The following is a 23,670-nucleotide window of genomic DNA, read 5'->3' as shown; positions in this document are numbered from 1 at the left end:
GTTTATACTTCACTAAGACTAGAAATAAATAAACAGTAAAACTCAATAACCAACCTAATATATAATGTCCAAGACTCCTTAACTCAAAGTATTAGGAACAGGTTCAACTATGACTTCTTCAAGCATAGGGACTTCAGAGATAATTTATCGATGTTGCTATGTTTGTAAGTGCATGAGTAACTGTCAGTGTCACTTCCTCTATTTAACAATAACTTTTCAAATAGTCCTTCATGTCATCTATCTTTTATCGTTAGTTGGATTCTTTAACTCATCAGAGTTTGTTGCTAAGTCAAAGTTCTTCTTCAAGTCAATCTCCTCATCTGAGTGAAACTCTTTCTTTCATTTATCTTTAGGTTTTGTACCCAAACACTACTTCTTCCTTTTTGAATATGATCAATAATAATGATTTTATCAAGTTCTGATGTCAAGAATTCATCTTATCTTCATCGTACAGTAACGATCTTATGTTACCTTGACTCTATACCCCAATTTAGTAGACCACTTCAACTAACATGTTTCATATGTCGTGTCAATCGCCAAAACTATCCCAACAATCATGCTTGTCGTATATCTATTTTCTATCCATGAGCACTCTGTGGAAGAAGAGGAATCAAATCATGAAGTCTCTAGTTCAATCCTTTATCATGCAATCAGTCACTGAGATTGATCTCCGGACATAGAAAAAAAAGATTAGACTAGTCATTGCACTAGTAGCATTTATGAGCCTCCCGCTTTTGTATCCTTTTTTTTTACTAGTTGAGTTAACCTGCCAATCCTCTGTGATGCTTGCTTCCTAGACTAATGGATCTATTTATCGTTATTCGATATAATTATCTAAAGGATAAAGTGGAACAAACATTTATCTCATTAATGATCTCATTATAATTTGATTCCACCCTTAAAGATAGTTTTTACTCTCCTCCTCCTTTAGGATAGGATTCCCTTTGGTCCACTTTAACATGACATTTCCGACTACCTCCAGTCTACTATGATAGGTCAGTTTCCCTCTAACCAATGACTAACCTAACTATAAAGTCAGGTGTACACTGTCACATCTCGACTCTCTTTTAAAAGTGAGATGTTGGCTTTCACAAGAGGAAAATATCACTTCATCATGCAACAGAACAGTGTTCATCTAACTCAAGATTTCATAAAAGAAGAAGAATCGCAGCGTAGGGTTGACAAAAATAATTGATTAAAATAGTCAAATGAAAAGCATATGTTCAGGTTCGTAGCTGCAGTAATTTTTTTCAATAAAGGAGTATTTTTTGCTTTTAATATTTTTTTCTCGACCTTTTGATATTTCTTTTAGCTCGTCCATGTTATGCCACAAGAAAAAGCATGGACATTCTATTTTTTGGGGGGAAAGAACAGAATTCTAGTCTCTGATTATGATGAAATCAATTGAAATGATATTCTAAATGTCTCATTTTAGCAGTCACTTTAGTTTAGGAAATTGTCTCAAAGTACGTATTACTTTAGAAATTCAAAACTAAAGTTGATAAGTATTTTTTATTGTATTCTTAATAATATAGAAATATGTTTTTTTTAATATTAATCATTTCTAAAAATGCATATGATATAGATAGATAACTTAATAAATTATATTTGTACTTTTTATTTTTCTCAATGAAAAATAAAGCACAACCGTAGCAACAAGATGGAGGAAATACATATTTTTTGGGGAAAAAATGGGTCAAAGAATGATTTAATTTGCTCGACCATATAAACAATAATTAACTGAAATAAGATGAAAGTTTTTTAAAAATTAAATTCAATGAAAATTGTTAAAGATCAATTATTTTTTTCAACGATGAAATTTGCAACATAGAGCGAAAAAAAGTGATTGGCCTTTTTTATTTTCCTATAGTATGAGTTTTCATATGATTCTAATATTTTTCTTGCGAAGAAATTACTCTTTTTTTGGAGTTGAATTCATGGAAAACTATAATGGCCTCTTAAATTATATAATATGGTAAGGGCAGAAAGGCTAGAGAAATAACTCAGTCCTTATCATAGCTTTCATAAAATTATGATTTCTCTTCTAGGTATATTAAGAGAAAAACATAACTAATCTTATTTGAGGAGATGCACTTCAAAATGTGATGGTCCCTCTAAATTAGTATAAATAATCATTCTTGTTAAGGTTACTTTCACTTAATAATATTTTCTTGTCTCACTAAAAAAAAGAGTAATAGAAAACGGTGCCACCCAAGTTAAAAAGACAAAAATAACCTCTTTTCTTTTTTGAGTTTGGTTATCAATGTTGTTAAGGTACCAAAAGTTTAATTGCTTGAAAAAATCCTAGCTCGAAAACCCTATCATCATCAGCAATGGCCAACATGGCCGTTGGGCAGCTGCTATCGGAGGCTGCTCAACATAGTAACTTAAATCTAATAAATATTGCAAAAGGAGATATGAATTATTCTGCTACTTTACAGCCCGCACAGGTTATTCACACACCATTACCTCTGAAACCCCTTATGTACCTGCATGGAGAACCTAGAGTTATATAAGAGGAAGAGGAGATATCACGGATGATCGTGAACTAATAATTAGAATATGCAGTCGTTGGAAAATTCTCATAAGGATGGCCAAATATACAACAATTATGTAAACTGATTCCAAAACAATGTGGACTCAAAGGTGATGTAAATATTATGCTATTATGCAGTAGGTATGTTCATATTAGAGCATCAAGATTCGAGGACTATGTGAATCTATTATCAAAGCTAATATTTTACATTGCTCTTAGAAATTGGGATGGGAAAAGACTCAAATATGTCATGGAATTACCAAAAATGGTTTATTTATATCATCCGTTGAAAGTTAGGCTCATTCATGTCATCGCAGTTATAAAACCGGTTCATCCATGCCATTACTTTGTAACTGTACTTTTCAAAAAACAACTTTGCCACGTGGCCTCTTATTAGAGATTCACGTCATTAAATTGGACACACTAAAATTTTTTTATCCATTAAAAAGAATTCACCCACACCCAACCTATCACCTTAACCCACTTTAATGTTACTCTTCCAATGGATCTAAGTCCACATATTTCTGGAAAAATATTCATATATACACATAAATAGTGTCTACGTGAGTAGCTACCAAACAACACTCAAAACTTCACAAGTTGAAGCCAAACAAAGGGTACCAAACAACACTCATAAAACCTTTTTTACTCATAGATCCAAGAGTTAATATGCATCTTTGACAAAAAAAAGTTTCATCATAAGTAGTCATCTATCATGCTTTTTCTCTATCAACTTCCCTTATACTTGGTTTGACCTTTTCTACTATATTCCCTATCATATCTTCATAGATTTAATTTCCGAGCTTGCCCATATTTCATCTCCCATCCTTTGTAATAAAATCCTTGACTTCCATTTCCTCCCCACTGTTATTACCTTCCTCCAGAAAACATAAAGCTCATAACTTTGTCCAATTATCAAACTAAAAGCTGACCGTACCTTCTTTGATTGCTAGTGTATGTTATGCTCAACCTTTTCTCTAACCTGTAGATTTTTTCTCCATATACGTGAGAGTCCAAAGCTTTGGAAAATCACAAGATGTTTCTTCTTACAATATTTATTCCTCATGAAGTGGCTCCATAGAGATCCAGTGGCGGTTATGAAATTACACCATAGTTTTGCAAAAAGTGCCTCAGATACTGTATACAAAGATCTAATACCAAATCCACCTTCGTCTTTTGGATAACATAGATCCTTTCATGCAACCCATTTCCCTTTGAACCACTTGTTCTTTCCAAAAATATCTTACCATAAGTTTGTATATATGAAAGATTACTCTCTTTGGAGGGTTCATTGCATATATCAAATATATTGGCATTAATTATAACACATTGCATGGTAAAATATGTCTTCCCCTAGCAGTCAATAGCTTACTGTGCCAGGAAATTATTCTCTTTGCCACTTAAGTGATGATTTGATCAAAATGTATCTTCTTTTGTCTTTCATAAAAATTGGACACCCTAGGTAAGTGAACGGAAAGTTTCCTATAGCAATGCCAGTTAATCTTCTCAATCTTTACTTGTCTGCTACTGGAACTCCCTTATACAGATAAATTGAACTTTTTGATAGATTGATTAACCGAATAAAATTTTTTTCATATTTTTGTAACACTTTCATCATCTTCCTTACTGAACCCTTATGTCCTGAGCAAAAAGGTATTGTATCATTAGTGTAGAAAAGATGATTTATCCTTTCACTCCACTTTAGTTATCCAAAACCTATAAAATCACTATCTTTATTGAGCTTATTTAGACATATTTCTAGAACTTCAACAACAATTATGAACAAAGTCGGGGATAAAGGGTCACCCTGTTTTAACCCTCTTGAAGGGTTAAAGAATCCAAAAGAATTATCATTAACTAGTATATAGTACCCATTATTTGATACTAACCTCTAGACCATGTCTATCATTCTTCAGAAAAACCAAACTTCCTCGACATTTTTGTTAATAAATCTAAGAAACTCTATCATAAGCTTTTGCCACATCCAGATTAACAACTAAATTATGGTGCTTATTTTTTTGTTGATATATCTAACGATTTATTATGCTAGCAGTACATTCTCAGTAATACTCCTCCCTTTCATGAATTCAGTTTGATTTTTTGAAATAATGCTTGACAAAGATACCACTATTCTTTCGTGAATGACCATGGATATGACCTTAGTAATATAAGTGTTGAGATTGATTGGCCATAAGTCAATCATTTTTTCCACTTTTTTGGGAGGGAGTAAAGCTAGGTTGGTATGCGTAATATATTTAGGCAGATCCATAGCACAAAGAATGCCATTACAACACTTACCATGTCTAATAATGTCCCAACGATTTTAAGAAAATTCACCCGAGAACTATCAGGACCACTAGCATTGTCCTTGTTTAGGAAGGAAACAACAGCTTTTACTTTTTCAATAGTCAAGGTTTTATTGATTTCACTTCTCTGCTCATCAGTGAGTATTTTAGGTAAGAAATTAATCATGGAATATTCTATATCATTACCTATTTTTTGAATTATTCTGTAAAAGCATTGACTGCTTCTTCACCAATCTCTTGTGATTCTTTCAACAAAATACCCTGACTATTTTTTATCTCTGTTATTCTCAATTTTTTTCTTCCTTTGACATATGAGTGAAAGAATTTGGTATTTCAATCACCCTCTTTGAACCATGTCATTTCAACATTTTGTTTTTAGTATTCTTTCTCTATTTATACATTCGCATCAACTCATTCTCTACTTTCCTCAATTCCATTTTGCTTGCCTCTATGTTATTGATCTCCAATTACATCTCCTTTAATTTTACAAGATCTTCCATGGTGGAAACTTTTTGAAAAATGTCCTCATACGTTTCCTTGCTCCATTTTACTAACTCCTTATGTAGGGCCTTTATACTCTCATGCATTACTTTAAAAGGATAACCTTGTATCTCTGTATTCTATACTTTCTCGACCACCTTCTTAAAGAAGAATATTTGGTCTAGAAGTTTAAAAATTTGAAAGGCTTGGCTCCCCTCTCTACATTTGTATTGTGACACAATTATACTGGAGCATTATCTGCGCCTTGTCTAATTGAATGTTGCACTTCTATAGTGGGAACTTCATTTACAAATTTTTTATTTTCAAAGACTCTATCACTTCATGTGTATTTCAAATTTGTGAGAGTACAAGTGTTCACACGTTGACTAAAATCAATAGTTTCATTATAAATAACTAGAATGCAACCCTATTTCTCTAAATGATCAAATATGAGTTGAAATCACCTTCAACTATCCATAGATCTTTGATATTTGCACCATTTACCTCAATATCTTCTCATAACTCTAGCCTTTCAATGACACTACTCCTTGCATATAATATAGCTATCTAGAAAACTTTTTGCATCGTGTAGTGTAAAAATTTGATGGCAATCTATTAAAAGTTGTTAGATCTCCATTCCATTCGTGATTCCAGAAATTCTATCTCGAATCTTCTTCTATATTCATCTATATCTTATGGCACTTGTAAAGGTTCAAATAGGGTTATGCATGCATATTTGTTTCTTCTATTTAAATCAATCAATATTTTAAAGGAATTTTGAGTATTGATTGATCTTATATTTCAAAATAATGATTTGTCAATCATTGCTTAACCAACAGTGTTCTAGTAGAGCTACTCCTTGTTGTCCTTGCAATTACTACGTTGTTGGTTCTTTTACTTTTGTTAAGCTATTTCTCATGTCTAGGGAAAAAATCCCCTTACTAACCTCAACAATGTTTTCCTGAATATCTTTATCTTTATTTTTGTCCATTTTATCCCCTTCTCTTTGTGTTATTTGAAGTTGGGAAGTACTTTCATTGTTTGTTGACTCAGCCACCTCCTTCGGTTATTTTCCTATACTGTCTTCCGATGGATTTCCTCTGTTACTTTTCTGAGTTTTTGTTGGTGATCCAGTCACTTCTTTTTGTTCATTATTTTTCTGATCATCATGATCCTTCTAACCTTTCACTATATCTCCTTCTCCACTAAAGGATTTCCTTCCAGCATTTTTTTGCTCTTCGGATATATTATGAATAATTAGTCCTTCTGAGGAACTTTTATTCAGGTCAATGGCATATTTTGTTGTATTTCCTTGCTCCTTAACCTGTTTATCAAAAGCTTCCTCCACCTATTTTTAGTGATCTTTTTTGTGATATCTGGCCTTTTTTCTCTATCATCTTCTTCAGCTCCCTCTTCTTTCTAATCATCCTTCACACTTTCATTCTCTAAAGCATCAAACTTGTTGGTATTTTTAACTGCTTCACCTTCATTATTTTTGTCTTTTTGATTCCATCATACTATTGTACCTTCTTTTTGATGAATTCTACCTCTTCTTATTCCATTCTTTTGCCTTTGTTCCTGAAATTTATTATCATTAGTCTTTCATTTCTCATCCTGTTTTGTTTTTTCCTCCCTCTTTTCTTGATCCTTATCCTTAATTTGCTTGCTTTCTCCCTCATTGTCTGATTCTTGCTCTTTTGAATATAACTCAGGATGTAGAATAAAACACTCCTCATTATGTCCTCGTAGTTTACAATTTTTGCAGTACTTTGAAAGATAGTCATACTTGATTTGTATCCACTTTGCTACAATTTCTCCAAAAAAAATTTATTCCAATGTTGATTCTTTTAGAGAAATCTCCTAGCAAATCCACCTCAATTTTGACTTGGCACAAATAGGTCTCGCTTTGTTGCATAGGGCCATATCCACTTGTAATGGTTTCTCTACTGCAACAGCTAGTGAGAATATTGTCTCCTTCCCCAAAAAATTGAGTGGCAAAGCAGGCAGTGATATCCATGCTATTGTTATTGAAGTGTCTTCCTCTGGCAAATAATGGATCCCACTTGAAAGTACGCATCAGATAATTCTAATTGGGAAGAGGCTCAAATATGCCACTGAACTATCACAAATGGCTCATTTATGCCATCCGTTAAAAGTTAGGCTCATTCATGCCAGAACCGTTATAAAACCGGCTCATCCATGCCATTACTTTTTAATAGTGATTTTTAAAAACCTCTTTGCCACATGGCCTCTTATTAGAGGTCCATGCCATTAAGTAAAATAAATCAATATTAATTAAAATAAAAAATATGAAACCCATTTAATACCCGATCCTTTAAATATCAGACTTACACCCATTTAATATCACATTATCTTCCCACACTATCGTCAAATAACCTAAAATTCCAAAAACTCTTAGTCCAACATCAGGTATGGTTTTATCTCCTCCAATTTCTGTAGTACTTGCGAAGCTTCCAGCTGAGCAGTTAATGTGGGATCGACACAGTGCAAAGCCATTTCAATGTATTAATCAACTCATCACTAATATTAGGTACATCCCTCATAAGTTCAACATCAAACACTTCATTAGTTCACTCCTCTTTCACAGTGAAAGCTACCCACTGTGGCAAATCAAGATCATCTGTAGCCTCGCTAGGGGATTTTCCAAGAGCTCTAAAATGATCACTCCAAGACTATAGACATCAGTCTTGGTACTTGCATTCTTGATTTTGGAGAGTTTTGCTGCACGATAACCTAGTATGCCTGCAGTGGCGATCACGTTGGTGTTTTCAGCAGTAGTCATAATCCTGGAGAGTCCCACATCTGTAATCTTTGGGTTGTTTTGCTTATCAAGCAGTATGTTTCTTGATGTAAGATTCCCATGTATTATGTGTTCTTTTGTATGCAGAAAGCAAATTTCTTTTGTTACCGATAGCAATCCTCATCCTTGTAGGCCAGTCTATCATTGTCTCGGGACTTCTAGCTGTATATAGAGAACATAACCGATAGCAATCCCCATCCTTATTAGATTGAGTATAAAATATTATATTTCATTTTAGGTTCTTTGGTCTGCATGTTATCTTGAAAAAAATCTGGATCCTTTCGATTCAGCTCTTATGTATTGATATTATTTGTCATTAGCCTGGTATCCATAAGTTTGAGGACATGGCAGAGCTCCTCGTCTCTTTCCTTGACTGCTTGGACCGCTATACTTTGAGGTTAACCTTGGAGTCTTAGAAACGTACACTTTAAATCTCCGTACCAATAATGACTTCGGTTTACTTCTCATAGAATCGACAAACTGGTTGCTGCATTAATCTAATGATTTGCCAACTAGAGGAGATTATTATTAGGCCTAGCTTTGTCATAAAGTTGCATTTGAGGCATGGTTATGATTTTATATATCTAAAAATGGAAGATTCCTGTATGGGCTATGATGTCAATCACCATGGGAACGTTGAACAAGACTACCATTACGTTGTGCAACATCAACAACATATCTATTGTGATCCGACAAAGTGATATCATTTAGGACATTTCTAGTTCCTGTTTGATTATTTTTGGTTGTAACTAGTCTTGCTTATAAACATTTGACACAATGGACATAACAAACAAAAAACAGAACATCTGTAACTTTCATATTTTCTTCAAATTGTTGGAACTAATGGTTCTTAAAAAAAAGCATAAGTTTGAGGATATTCGTAATTGTGCAGGAACGTTATTCATGGAAGTGATTTTGTTGAGAGCGCGAAGAAGAAAATGTGCTTTGGTTTCCAGAAGGTGTTGCAGAGTGGCAAAGTAGCCTTCATTACTCAAAAAGAAGAAAACAAAAGTGAAGATTGTAAATAGATTCGGAACAAATGGTTTCCTACTAAAATGGGCTTTTTTCTATAAAAAACATGGAAGGGGAGGATTGCAACAAATAATAATCTGATAAGGATGAAAATAAACATTATATCAAGATGTTGGTGTTGTGAGGCACACAATCAGGAGACCATGGAGCATTTATTTCTAGCAGCCTCCATAACTATCTAGTTATGGAAGCATTTTGCTAATTTTACAGGTATCACAATTGATGGAGCACAGCTAGCATATGTTATAAGGATCTGGTGGTATAAAGAGGCCCCTATAAAGTTGTAGGTAAGCCTATCAAATGGGCCAGGTCAGATCGTTTAACTCGCCCTGCCCGGTTTGACCCGACCCGATAGGCCCACAGGCTGGATCAATTTTTTTGGGCCCGATTGACCCAGCCCGGATCCAACTCGGACCAGACCCACCAGTTGCCTGGCCCGATAATTTTTTTATTTTCTGAAAACTAGTCGTTTAGGCCAAATAATCATTGGGTCCAACGACTATATAGCCATTTGGAAGCTCCAACGGCTATTTGGCCCACTTCTTAAAAAAAAAATTAATTTAAAATATTTTTTTAAATCCAAAAAATTTCCTATAAATACCTACACTTTCAAATCATTTTCCACACAATTCTCATTCTCTCTCAAATATTCTATATATCTCTTAAAGTGCTCAATTTTATTTTTTAATTTTGCGATTACAAATACGAGTGGAAGTTTTCTAAAGTCACAACTTTCGGATACTTCCAAAATTTGATATTGTCGTTCCATCTCTTACTTTTAATTTTTAATTAATGTATTAATTAATATTTATTTTTATTATTTTTACATTTTTTGAATTTTTTTAGTTTGATTTATACTATGGATAAATTAAGAAACCTCGGTAAAAGTGTAAATTTTTTTTGTCATGGAAGTGGTAGTGGTAGTAAAAGGCGAATTAGTGGCAGTAGAGGTAGTACAAGTAATAGATATACTCGTGTGCCTCAGGTATCACTTAGTCAACCTTTTGAGAAAGAATTGGTGTAGGTGCTCACGATATGAATATTTAGAAGCTCAAGAAAATTATGATATAGAAGAAGAAAATGAAGTAGATGCGGTTAATTTAGATAAAGATAATGGAAATATTGGTGAGACACCCGCAGTAGAAAATGCTAATGTTAGATTTGAATCGGTTAATCTTTCTCGCCGTTCTCCCATTGTCTTTAAAACTCGTAGAAAAACTAGTATTGCATGAAAATTTTTTACACCCTTAAAAGGACAGACTAAGGTGCAATGCAATATTTGTCAACAAGTATATGAGCATAAAAGAAGAGGCAATCAAGGGGATACAGGTTCGTTAATGAGACAAGAACAACAATAACAACAACAACAACAAACAAACCCAGTGTATTCCCATAAAGTGGGGTCTGGAGGGGTAAGATGTACGCAGTCCAAACCGCTACCTCTGAAGAAGTAGAGAGGTTATTTTCGATAGACCCCCAGGTCAAGATAAAGAATAATAAACAAGGGGATAGATGACATAACAGAAACACGAAGTAAGAAATAATAAAATAGAAATCAGAGAAATACGAAATACGAGAAATAAAGGCAACATGAAATAAGAAAATAGAAACTAAAAAATAGGGAATAGGACACCCACCTAGTAGTAACATACACTCATAAATCAAAGACACCTATGTATACAATCCTAGGATTACTAACCCGGCTACACAAGATATCTCATGACTGCTTGCTTCAACCCACACATTCACACTAGCCTTCTACCTTTATCTGCGACCTCCACACCTTCCTATATAAGGTCATTTCCTCAGTAAGCTGCAACTGTTCCATGTCATGTCTAATCACCTCCCTCCATGACATGGAGCATATAAGAGATAATGAGATATATAAGAGATAATCACGCTAGAGAGTTTTTTATTGTCAAAGATGGTGAGGCTATTGGTAGGACAACACAAACTAGAATGAACCCAACAACCAATCAATTAATTAAGAATTATAATAAATTGAGGAACCGAGAAAAAATAGCAAAAATGATAATTGTGGGTTGTTTGCCTTTCACTTTTCCTTCTTCGGATGCTTTTATTCATTATATTCAAGCAATTTATAATCTTATGTTTAATGGTATTCCTAGAAGTACTTGTTGGGCCGATATTTTTAGACTTCATTCATAATATGTTTATTATTTATCTACATTGTTAAAAAATATTCAATGTAGAATGGCTCTAACTTCTGATCTTGGTCATGCTGTTAATAAAAATGATAAAAATGATTATTTAACCATTACTTGTCATTGGACAGATAGTAATTTTATTATGCAAAAACGTATTCTAGCTTTTTTGTATGATGAAGATCGTAGACATACTGAAGAATTTATTTCTGAATCGATTAGTAAAGTTGCAGAATTTTATGGTATTGAAAGAGAAGTCTTATGTTTGATTTTGATAATGCTTCTAAAAACAAAACTGCTATTAAAACGTTAAAAGTTGATCTCTCTGCCGTTACCTGAACTATTTCATGTTAAGTGTGTTTGTCATATATATAATTTAGTTGTAAGGGATGGTCTTGAATTTTCGAGCTTTATATTGAAAAAATTTGGCTTGTTGTTGGCTTTATTCAAAGAAATAATTGAAAAAAAGAATTAGAGAATTTAAAGTTAAATGTGAACAAAATGGACTTAGACCGATATTGATGCCTGAAGAATGTGATACTAGATGGAATGCTACGTATGATTATTTAAAAACTTTTCATGCTTATAGAGTTCCTATTATACTAACTTTTAATCAATATTGTGCTTCATTTACTGATTCGACTGAATGTATGCTACATGATTCTGATTAGGCTGCAATTGATGATCTTATTAAGTTTTTGAAAAAAATTTATATAGCAACGGTTGAATTTTTCGGTGCTTATTATCCTACTGTTTGTAATATTTTAGCATATATAGCTGATATTTCTGCTTTGCTCAAAAAATATAAGAATAAAGAAGGTTACAAAGAGGCTGTTGGTGCTATGTTTGCTAAATTTAAAAAATATTTTATTCCGATTCCCCCTATTTACTTGGTTGGTGCTATACAAAATTCATGTATGAAATATAATACTATGTGCAACTTTAGTTCTCTTAATTATTCTAACTTAGAGATAAATGCTGAAGATAAAGAACAACCATATTTGTATATGGCTATGAGTGATGCAAATATTTACATAGAAAAATTATATAACCATTATGCTGATTTGCTTGATATAGCTGTACCGAAAAATATCACTCCAACTGTCGCTCCTCATCCTCCGAGGAGCCATCATCTTCTAAAAGGCTGGCACATAGTGATTTTTCTGATCACTTTTATGATTTAAATATTTGGAACAGTATTGAGGCGGAAACTTACACAACTTCTCGGGAAGAGCTTAAGTATTATCTTCGAACACCGATGGAGGATCATAGCGATGGATCAACACGTTGGATTGGTGGAAGAATAATGAAATACAATATCCTGTGCTTTCAAGATTAGCTAGAGATATATTGAATGTTCCAATGTCAACTGTTGCATCAAAAAGCACTTTTAGTCAGAGACGATAATAGCTTGGAGACAACCGACACTCATTGGGAAGCAATGCTATGAATGTTCTAGTTTGCCTTAGAGATTGGATTAGAGCAGAACGAAAAAATCAAGGAATGGAGGTGGAGCCGAAAGATGAACAGAATCTTGAAGAAATTATGACTTCAAGGGAGAATTCAACACAATCAAGTCCAATGCATGGTTTTGCCCTCATTGATTTTTACTATCCTATGCCAATTCCCGTTAATATTAACATGGATGAGTTGAAAAAAATGATGCAAAATTTGTAGATTTTTCATTCATGTACATAATAAATTTTGGATCATTTTGCAATCAATAAAATATAACATTCATTCACTCCTTACTTTGTAATTTTTTTTTCATTTAAATTGAATTTCTAGTTTAAATTAAATACTTGGTTTTAATATATTACTAATTTACTATCAAGCTTTACACTAAGTAATAGACAATTAAACATAACAAACATATTTACAAATAATGAAAAAAGTAAATTTCTTTTAAGTTCAAAACCTCAAGTATTATTATATTAAGTACCATCTTTTCTATAGTCTCTAAATCGTAATACATGTGTACATATTTTGTATACACTCTAAAGTAGTATATATATTTAACGTATACATGTGTATATATTTTCTAAAGTAGTATAAATATATATATGGTGTATATATGTTGTGTCTATAATATTTAAAGCAGTACATATATTGTATGGTACGTATATATATGTATATATTTTCTATAGACTCTAAAGTAGTATATATTTAACGTATACATGTGTATATATTTTATAAAGTAGTATATATATAGTGTGTATATGTTGTATGTATATTATTTAAATTAGTACATATATTATATCGTAATCGTACATATATATGTGTACATATTTTGTATACTCTCTAAAGTAGTATATATATTTAACTTTTAATGTATACATGTGTATATGTTTTATAAAGTAGTATATAACTATATATATAGTGCGTATATGTTGTATGTATATTATTTAAAGTAGTACATATATCGCATGGTACGTATATATGTGTATATATTTTCTAGAGACTCTAAAGTAATATATATATTTAACGTATAGTCGTATACATGTGTATATGTTTTCTAAATTCTAATGTAGTATATATATAGTGTATATATATTGTGTGTATATTGTTTAACGTATTTAAAATAAATATAGGTGGGTATATATAGTGTATGTTGAAGAAAAAACTTTTAAATTTTAATTTCTTATTTTTTAGGTTTGACCCGATTTTGACCGGGTTGACCTGGGTTGGACCGGTTTAAGTATAATAAGCTGGTCCCGGTTTGTTTTCAAAAAAAAAAATGTTGGGCCCGGTACCAGACCGGCTCGTTTAAAAAGGCCCAAAACCGGACCGACCCACGATCCTGTAAATTAACATGGGCGGTTCCGGGTTGACCCGGCCCGGCCCCTTTGACAGACTTAGTTGCAGGAAGTTTATAAAGTCATGTTGGCAATAATTTTTTGGATTTTGTGGACAATGAGAAATAAGAGAAAGCATGGAGAAGATCAGAGTCTTGAGAGCATGATACACCAGGTGATGACTATTATAAAATAAATACTAAGAATGAGATTTCCATGGATTATAGACAGTTAGACACCGTGAATAGCTGGACAGAGATGGTGATCAAACTCAGAAGATAAAAACCAAGGTTGTATAGTTATGCAGTTAAATGGATGCTACCTAAACAAGGTGTGATGAAATGTAATACTGAAGGGCTTGTAAAGGCAATTGGAGAAGTGGCTCATATGTATTTGCCGTGAGAAATAAAGATGGTGATATGGTGTATGCATAGGCTGGAAGCTTAGGAATGACAAATAATATGGAGGCTAAAATGACTTCCATCCTAGAAGCTCTAAGATGTTGTGCATCAAAGAATTACATGGGTATGGAATTTGAGTCTAATTCTTTGGTAACGGTGAAAATAATCAAAAATGAATGGCAGGTACCATGGGAGCTAAGAGAACTAGTAGAGGAATTAAGAAGATCATGTCAACAATAAATGCTACAGTCACATATATATAGAGAGTGGGTAACTCACTGGCTGGTTACTTGGCTAATCTAGTTATAGAATCAGAGGATACAAAAATATTCAACAACTTCCAACAATTACCACCAGCAGGCAGAAAAATAATTATCATGGACAATATGCAAAACCAAACTTGAGAATTAAAATCATAAGAATCAAGCCATATTCAGAAAGTTTTCGGCCTAACCTAGACATGCAAGATGTGGATTCTGAGCAGCAAATAAATTTACAATAGAACAAGTCCTTATATAAGAAATAACTAAAGTTGCTAAATCAGGTAGGCTAAACTACGTTAGCTCACAAACGTTATCACCTAAAACAAAGGAAAAATTTGTCATGTCATTCTTTCAACCTAGGAGGTCAGCTACAAGCCCAAATCAGTAATGGAAACAATTCTCTTGTGCTCATCTAGAAAACAAAAAAGGGAATCAAAACCTTCTATTTGGATCTTAAGGATGAAGAATGAGGAAATGGGATACCTGTGGAAGAAATGCGAACTCAGTTTCCTCCTTCAACCTCATCTCATAGACATCCCAAACACCTGAAAAGAAAAGAGTCAAAAGAAGCATAATGACAAAAATGAATACCAATCGAGAGTTATCTTGGTGTTTTGACAATACTTTTGTGAAGAAAAACATCACTACAACATCTGGAACAATATTAGTCACTTAAAGCAGAAGAAGAGTTAGCTGGGAGTTGAAGCGACTGCAGTCGGGGAGCATGGTGAAGCAAATAAGGCAAGTTCGGATGAAAAGGGCAAAGGAAAGAAGATTGTTCCTTTTTACACCTAGTTGTGGTTTTAGAAAGTGGGCTGATTCCATAACATTTTTTCCACGAAATCGCATGACATCCAAATATGGGTGACTTTAGATATTTGATCCCAAATAAGAATGTATTTGAAGAATAGACTTACTTACTTTTTAATGTACTAAAAGTATCATTTTGCCCCCCTACACCCCAAATAAATATTTTTAAACTTTTCATACTCATTTATCTCTCAAATTTTATTTTTTATTTTTCCTTTACTTTTATTTTTACTTTTATTTTTACTTTTTTCACTTTTTTTATTTTTTCCTTTAAATTTATTATTCTATTTTTTATTATTTTCAGTTTTTATTTTTTCCTTTAATTTTATTTTCATGTTTTATTTATTTTCATATTCAGGTTGGCATTATAGCTTCAACTGTCATCGACTCTACTCCGTTTTGCATTTCACCTTCGACAGTATACTCCTCCGTATTGAATTGTTTAGAAAAGTTCCATCTCCGGCACCAGGACCAGCTCCGGAGACATCTCCAGCACCCACACCTGATGCATCTGCACCTACTGCGAATGCTAGCTCCCCTACTCCAATGATGTCTCCTCCTGCTTCACCGACTTCATCTCCGACTGGTGATCCGGAGGACGGTCCAGAAACTGATTCAGAGAACAGTACGATGGGTAAGAAGAAGAACGTCGGTACCATATGTGACAGATTTTGATTCGGATGCTTCGCAATCCATTTTTTATCAGAAGTATCCTTTTATTTGTGACATTGAAGCATTTGATAATCTGTCGAGCTTGAACACTGATTTTTTGGCGTTCATCGAGTGTGGATTGAATACATCGAAATGGTAGGTTTACTATCTTTAAGCTTTTCATTTTGTCATTTCTGTACTTATGGTAACACATATATTCTAATTGTATTCATTTTTTTATGTATTTTATGTGCCAAAAATATATACGTTAAAGGAAAAGATGTGCTGCCCGAATGTTTAGTGTTTGGCTCTTGTGTTGTGGATTCAAAGGAGTGGTTTTATTCACTTTCAACTTGTGGTTGACCTTTGAATGATACGGTATTATCACTTGCTATCCTAATCTATTTTTGGATTGGCTAATATCTACCTACTATCTTTGTAACTTTGGTGTAAAGCTGTAATTTTTCTATTCACTAGTAGAGCCAGGTGTATAGTTAGAGGGGCAAAAGGGGGTCATTCGATTTTTAGTTTAATCTGGGTTTGTCTACCTGTTTTAACTTTATTTTCATTTCATTGTAAAAACAAAGCAAATGCTGTTAATAAGATCCCCCCTGTTCTGATTCATCATCCGATCACAAGGTTTGGCTCATTTCTTGGTTGCATGATACTAAGTAGGCGCTTAGCCGTAGAATTTATAAAGTTGGAGTTAAAGATAGAGTAATGTTTAATTTGTATGTGGGGTTATTGACATTTCAGGAAGTTAGCTGTACAAATCGCGAGCAAACAGCAGAAACCAGTAGTTGAGGTACAGTGTCTATCCCCTCCTAGTTTATTTTATAACTGAGTTGCTGTTAACATTGTATATCCACAGATAAAAAAGCCACCAATCCCAGTAGCACCAATTAGAAATGAAATAGAAGACTGAATTATTATCGATGCTGAAGATTACAAGGCCACTGGTTATTCTGACATACCAATGTTTGTGTTGCATACTGAAGTAATGATGGAGGAAATTAATATGATGGTAATATTACATGATCTATATATTTTGGTTATGAATATAATTCTTGTGGATTACCATTGATGTGTTAAATCTTTGATTCAGGATAAGGAAATTGAGATGGAAGATGCAGAAGATTGGTCAGTTATGGACATAGACAGTTCTAATAAAAAGAACGAACTCACTGTAGTCAAATACATTGATGACATCTATGCTTACTATAAGAAGGCTAAGGTAGAGAGGTTATCTCCACTCTCCCTATTTGTTTGTTATAAGTTTTTTTTTGTTTACAACTTGTACATGCTCATTACCCCCACCGTGTGGGAATACACTGGGTTAGTTATTGTTGTTGTACATGCTCATTAGGATTATGGCGTGTAGAGTTAGTAGAAGTCTCATATTTTTCAACTAATTATCTAATTCTTTTTGGATAGGATCTCATTAAGCTTAATAGATTTCCAAATTACTCAAAAAAGCTCGTCTAATTTCAATATAGGCTGTAATTTTTAGTCAGTAAAATAATAGTGCAGAACACAGGATATATAGACACACGGAGGGTATACTTGGGTTATTTTTATTGTGATACTATTCTATCAAGGATGATTACTGTTTCAATTTTAATTGGAAATCTGGAAAGAAATGGAGGTGTATTTTTTTACCCCTTTCTTTTAATGTCATTTTCAATTGCAGATCGCTGGCTGTGTCCCTCCAAACTATATGGAACAACAATTTGATATCAATGAGAGGATGAGAGACATCTTCATTGACTGACTGATTGAGGTATATAGTGTTTGCTGTTGCATGTCATTTTTGAGTTTTATGAAGAAGAATATGATAATTTTAGGTGTCATTTAACGTCTAATCCAGTTTATAGGTTCACTACAAGTTTGAACTGATGGAGGAGACCTTGTATTTGACTATGAATCTCATCGATAGATTCCTGGCAGTTCAGTCAGTGATTAAGAAAAAATTTTAGCTTGTTGGAATAACAGCTTTGCTTCTTTCCTGCAAGTATGAAGAGGTTTCATTAAGTAGTAGAGGATCTAATTTTGATCTCTGACAAGGCTTATGCTAGAAAAGAAGTGCTTTAAATGGTTAGTTTAAAGACCAAAATCTTATATTATCAGGACTTGTATCTCCATTTTGTTCTTCCAAGCTAAATGATTTCAATCATTTTCTTATCCACAAGAGAAGTTGATGGTTAATGCCTTACAGTTCAACATGACAGTACCTGTAACTTATGTGCTTATGCAGAGGTTCCTTAAAGCCTCTCAGTCTGATAAGAAGGTCAGTTAAACGTCTTTGTCACATGAAGAAGTAACGCAACAATCTGAATTGTTACTCATATAAATTTTTGTCATTGTTTAAATTAGGTGGAGCTCGTGTCTTTCTTCTTGATCGAGCTATGTCTGGTTGAATACAAAATGCTTTAAATTACCACCATCAATGCTTGCTGCTGCAGCTATCTTTACTGCTCAGTGCACTCTCGGTGTGTCCAGGGAGTGGAACGCAACCTGCGAGCAACTACGACAAGAATCAGATTTTGTAAGTATATTTTGTTTTTTAAGATACTTGTAAATGTACATCCCTTTATCGAATAGACAAAGATGTGTAATTGTGTGCCTTATTTTCTACGACAGAGAGTGCTCAAAATTGATGGTTTCTTTCCATCAGAAGGCAGCGGTTGGGAAGCTTACTGGTGTGCACCGAAAGTACAATACGTCTAAATATGACAATGCTGTAAGATGTGAACCAACTTCTTTTCTGTTAGAAGCCTGGTTCTAGGATAAGAAGAACACATGAGGGGGAACGACATGCTTTGTTAGTAGTTGTGTTGAATGAAATTGTTGATGTGTGCATAGCATATGTTGCCCCAAACTCTGGGGAAGGGGGAAGAGTGTTTTTGAGCTCTTTTGCTACTGAGGGAACCATGTATTTATTTGTTTTTTTCATGTACATTGTTTGACATTGCTGGTGTTTTGTGAAATATCTTTCTTTCCATACTTTTTCTTGAATACAAACATTAGAAAGTTAAAATTTCTTCTTAACAATATAAAGCTTAACTGATTAGAAGCTTGGACACATAACACACTTAACAACTAATGTGACTAGAAACTTGGTGGACACACTTAAAAAACCTTCATATATATATATATATTTATATGTATCCTCTAAAACAATAACTTTATCAGTTGGTCTCGAGAATAAGAAGTGCAATGTCAATAATACTAGTGCGAGAGAGGTAACAATTCGCATATTGGACCAACGTATTAATTAACTAGGTCCCTATTTTAGCTGGTCCAATATTATTTGGGCTATTGAAGCGCCATAAGCAAAAAATGCATATTGAAACCTGTGTTGAGCAAAAGAATATTAGTAATAATTTGTATTTGATGTTTATAATCACAGTACAATAATTTTCTAAACTAAGTCTTGCCCATGAATAAAGAATTTTCAATTTAAACTTTTGCCTCTTGGGAAAAAGTTTTCAATTTAAATAATATAGCATTTGTACAACAATTTTTTAAACTAAGTCTTTCCCATGAGTCAAGAGTTGCATACATGTTAATAATCTAATCAATCTAATTAAAGAATAAACTTTTGCCTCTTGGGCAAAGGTTTTCAATTTCAACAATTTTCTAAACTAAGTCTTGCCCATGAGGCAAGAGTTGCATAGATGTTAATAATCTAATCAGTGCAATTAAATAATAAATTGTTGCCTCTTGGGCAAAAGTTTTCAATTTCAACAATTTTCTAAAGTCTTGCCCATGAGGCAAGAGTTACATATATGTTAATAATCTAATTAGTGCAATTAAAAAATAAACTTTTGCCTCTTGGGCAAAAAATTTCAATTTCAATAATTTTCTAAACTAAGTTTTGCCCATGAGGCAAGAGTTACATATATGTTAATAATCTAATCAGTGCAATTAAAGAATAAACTGTTGCCTCTTGGGCAAACGTTTTCAATTTCAATAATTTTCTAAACTAAGTTTTTCCCATGAGGCTAGAGTTGCATATACAACAACAACAACAAACCCAGTATATTCCCGCATAGTGGGGTCTGTAAAGGGTAAAATATATGCAGTCCATACCACTACCCCCGAGGGAGTAGAGAGGTTGTTTTTGATAGACCCCCGGCTTAAGACGAAGGACCGTAGACCAAAAGGCAAGAAAAATGATAAAATAACAGAGAAGTATCATCCACAAAAAAGAAATGCAATTACCCAACCAAAGACCCCTCTCCCCCAAATCTAGAACTACCAACCAAGCTAAGCCTAACCATCCTACTTACAGACTTTGACTCGACCACACACCTTAGCCCTCTAACTTAATACTCTTCCTCCAAACCTTTCTATCGAGGGTCATGTCCTCAGTAAGCTGTAACTACTCAATGTCACGTCTAATCACTTCTTTCCAGTACATCTTTGGTCTACCCTTACCCCGATTGAAACCCTCCAAGGCCAACCTCTCACACCTACGAACTGGGGCATCCATACCTCTTCTCATCACAGGGTCAAACCATCTCAACCTCACTTTCCCCAACTTATTCTCTACCGAAGCCACTTCCACCTTCTCCCGAATAATCTCACTCCTGACCGTGTCAACCCTCGTAAATCTGCACATCTAATACAACATTCTCATTTTTGCCACCTTCAACTTTTGGACGTGAGAATTTACCCTTAACTTGAGAGGCACACCTTCTTATTGCATAAAATTCCCGATTCTAGCCTCCATTTCATCCAACCTGCCATAATACAGTGAGAGACATCCTCATTAATCTCTCCATTCCCCTGGATCATAGACCCCGGATACTTAAAACTAGCTCTCTTATAAACCGCCTATGACTCCAACTTCACTACCATTGTTAATAATCTAATCAGTGCAATTAAAGAATAAACTTTTGCCTCTTGGGCAAAAGTTTTCAATTTCAATAATTTTCTAAAGTAACTCTTGCCCATGAGGCAAGAGTTACATATATGTTAATAATCTGATCAGTGCAATTAATGAATAAATTGTCGCATCTTGGGCAAAAGTTTTCAATTTCAATAATTTTCTAAATTAAGTCTTGCCTATGAGGCAAGATTTGTATATATGTTAATAATTTAATAAGTGTAATTAAAGAATAAACTTTTGCCTCTTGGGCAAAAGTTTTCAATTTTAATAATTTTCTTAACTACGTCTTGCCCATGAGTCAAAAGTTGCATATATGTTAGTAATCTAATCAGTGCAATTAAAGAATAAACTATTATCTCTTGGGAAAAACTTTTCAACTTCAACAATTTTCTAAAGTCTTTTCCATGAGGCAAGAGTTGCATATATGTTAATAATCTAATCAGTGCAATTAAAGAATAAACTATTGCCTCTTGGACAAAAATTTTCAATTTCAACAATTTTTTAAAGTCTTGCCCATGAGGCAAGAGTTGCATATATGTTAATAATCTAATCAGTGCAATTAAAGAATAAACTTTTGCCTCTTGGGCAAAAGTTTTCAATTTCAAGAAAAAGAAAAAGATTCTTAAGATAGAATCTATGTCATAGAGAGGGCTATGATTATTTCCATGTGGATTTGCAGGTATGAGAATATCTTCAAGAATTGTATGATCTAGCTGCATACCAATGCGTCTCTCTAGATCAGATCTGCAGAAAGTCGATGTTGATGCTGCTATTGAAGATTTTAACAAACTTGAAAGAAAAGCCATTGGCACTGTGCTTTTCCTGGATTGTGTTGGTAGTAAGCTAGCTATTGTTTCGACGATGATCCTTTGTCTTTCTGCAAATCCAAATCCAAGAAACTTCTTTTAATCAACTGAGGGTCCCTGTTGAACAAGCCCTAAAGAGAAATTTGGGCATAATTTATGAAAATTCTGTTGATAATGTCTTGTTTAAGACCTTTTGTTTTTACTGCCGACAAAACTCTCTAAAAGAAATCCAAATTTAGCACCGCAAGTGATTTTTCCCACCAATCTGATGGTGTCTCAGAATCAACACACTGAACAGGTTTGGGTGAAAAATTATACTCTAGCTTTGACAAACCAGATGTTAGCTACTCTTTACAGGCATTGTTTGCAATTGCGTTTATTAACTGGCTAACAAGATTGACTTCTTCAGATACTGGTAGTAATGTTTCACAGCGATGAAGAACAAATATCAAGTTGGATATGTTTTGAAATACCGTATCCTTAAGGAATAACTTAGTACGAATTTTCAGATTTTTCTTGGAGATATCTTCTGTCATTTCCATGAACCTGGCTGCACATTTGAGTAACACCACGTTTGATATGGTAATCTCAACGTTCACTCCATAGTAGAAATTTGCAGCAAGTTCAAATGCATCAGATCCGCCAGGAAGACCAGTAAGATTGATTCTTGAAACCTTTGTATCCTTCGCCTCTAGCAGCAGCTTTCTAATTCTTCCACTTCGCAAAACTAGAGGGAACTACAAATAATGACAAATTAGCAATCACATTAGAAATGTATCCAAGATATTCTTCTTTCATTTTTCTTAATTTTAACACGAAGCACATAACTTAAGTTCTATAGTTCTGTTTTTGCATCTGGCTATTGACTTTTCTTTTCTCCTCAACACAGTTGTATTGATATTGGTAGCCTACTTATAATAGCTAAAACATCAATCTTTTTCAAGGTACTTTAGACTAGCCATTTCTTTGCACAACTTCTATTTTTCCATAAACTTGAGCATTGAAATGATGATGAAAAGCGGTAGATTAAATTACACGAGAGGAAGAAAGATTGCACACTTCATTTTTGTACCTTGTCAAGAGCAAAACTGGCTGATCCGACTTCTATAGTAAGATCACTCACAACATCAGATATTGGCCTGCAATAGAAGATATAGTCAATGATCAAAAGTTGGAACATACATTTTTTTTAAAAAAATTTAGCCTAAGGTTTCATGCACGCGCAACTTACATCTCAAGAATACAATGCTGGATGTATGGAGTCTTAAAGCTATCTAAATTTAAACGATGAAATCTTAACTCTTTGGAGACCATAAGTTAGCCTAATTTTTTACTTGTACATATTACCGTAATTTAGGAAGCATAAAAACACAATCTTGAATGGATAAAAATGTTGAAACAAAGTTAACAATACTCTGTGTGTGTGCTATTTTTGGATTCAATCTAGCAAAGTGCCAGACATTTTCTGGTGTCTTTAAAATGTGGTGTGGAGTAATCTAACAGCTAATTACAAAACTCATCTGTACTAACTAGAGGGCCTTCATAAGACACACATGTTGGAAACTAGGAAAATAATTATTGATGTCTACACCATTCACACCACATCTTGAATAAGAAAATTGAATACATTGGACTTTAGAGGTTTAAAAGGTCAGCTATTTGATTTGTCATTTTCAATGATTAAAGCTTTAGAAACTACTCATCTATAGT

General features: G+C 33.6%; 2 pseudogenes; one reads left to right on the top strand and one right to left on the bottom strand.

Annotated features, from left to right (window-relative positions):
• The first annotated feature begins 2,333 nt into the window (after positions 1–2,333).
• LOC107857839 lies at positions 2,334–19,045 on the top strand (annotated as a pseudogene).
• A 2,729-nt stretch (positions 19,046–21,774) lies between these two features.
• On the bottom strand, positions 21,775–23,274 carry LOC107857840 (annotated as a pseudogene).
• Between the last annotated feature and the right edge of the window lie 396 nt (positions 23,275–23,670).

This window comes from Capsicum annuum, chromosome 2 (genome assembly GCF_002878395.1).
Source record: "Capsicum annuum cultivar UCD-10X-F1 chromosome 2, UCD10Xv1.1, whole genome shotgun sequence".
Classification (NCBI taxonomy): domain Eukaryota; kingdom Viridiplantae; phylum Streptophyta; class Magnoliopsida; order Solanales; family Solanaceae; genus Capsicum; species Capsicum annuum.
This window is presented reverse-complemented; position numbering and strand designations above follow the sequence as displayed.